The sequence below is a fragment of the Pongo abelii genome, chromosome 12, assembly GCF_028885655.2.
Source record: "Pongo abelii isolate AG06213 chromosome 12, NHGRI_mPonAbe1-v2.0_pri, whole genome shotgun sequence".
Lineage (NCBI taxonomy): Eukaryota > Metazoa > Chordata > Mammalia > Primates > Hominidae > Pongo > Pongo abelii.
This window is the reverse complement of record NC_071997.2, coordinates 124,300,029-124,301,202: the sequence shown is the minus strand read 5'-3', so window position 1 is coordinate 124,301,202 and position 1,174 is coordinate 124,300,029. Positions and strand designations below refer to the sequence as shown.

Here is a 1,174-nt window from a genome sequence, read left to right as displayed (position 1 = left end):
GGCCTAATATCCCGAATCTATAAAGAACTCTTAAAATTCAACAATAAAAAGCCAACAAATCCAATTCAAAAATGGGCAAAGGATTTGAATAGACGTGGTTCCAAAGCTGTACAAACAGTCAATAAGTGCATGAATAAATGCCCATTGTCATTAGTTATTAAAGGAATATAAAGCAAAAACCACAAGGAGATACCCCTTCACACCCATTAGGACCGCTTAAAGAAAGAAAGATATGGTCTATCTTGTTATTGTCTGACAAGTTTAGTTAAGGAAGATGTGGAGAAACTAGATCCCTCCTGCATTTCTAGTGAGAATGGAAAATGATGCAGCCACTTACCAAACCAGTTTAGCAGTTCCTCAAAAAGTTAAAGATAATGTTACCATTTGACCCAGCAATTCCACTGCTAGGTACGTACCCAAGAGAATTGAAAACATATGTCCTCCTCTTGTGAAATTCCACCATGGTGTACCATGGTCAGGGCCAGAAAGTGCAGAAAGTTATGGTGCAGCCCATCAACCTCATCTTCAGATACTTACAAAATAGATCACAGATTCAAGTGTAGCTCTATGAGCAAGTGAATATGAGGATAGAAGGCTGTATCATTGGTTTTGATGAGTATATGAACCTTGTATTAGATGATGCAGAAGAGATTCATTCTAAAACAAAGTCAAGAAAACAACTGGGTCGGCTCATGCTAAAAGGAGATAATATTCCTCTGCTGCAAAGTGTCTCCAACTAGAAATGATCAATGAAGTGAGAAATTGTTGAGAAGGACACAGTTTGTTTTTAGATGTCCAATATGAACATTTATTCATATTGTTTTGATTACCCTTATGTTATTACAAGATGGCAATAAATACTGTGGGAATGTTTGTATTAAAAAAAAAAAAAAGAAAGAAAGAAAAAAGAAAACATATGTCCTCCCAAAATTTGGTAGAAGAATGTTTATGACAGCCTGATTTCTAACAGTCAAAAAGGTAAGGAGGGCTGGGCGTGGTGGCTCACGCCTGTAATCCTAGCATTTTGGGAGGCCGAGGTGGTGGATCACCTGAGGTCAGGAGTTTGAGAGCAGCCTGGCCAACATGGTGAACCCCAACCTCTACTAAAAATACAAAAATTAGCTGGGCATGGTGGTGGGAACCTGTAATCCCAGATGCTTGGGAGGCTGAGGCA

General features: G+C 38.8%; 1 pseudogene; it reads left to right on the top strand.

Annotated features, from left to right (window-relative positions):
• The first annotated feature begins 451 nt into the window (after nucleotides 1-451).
• On the top strand, nucleotides 452-762 carry LOC112132056 (small nuclear ribonucleoprotein E-like; annotated as a pseudogene).
• The last annotated feature ends 412 nt before the right edge of the window (nucleotides 763-1,174 follow it).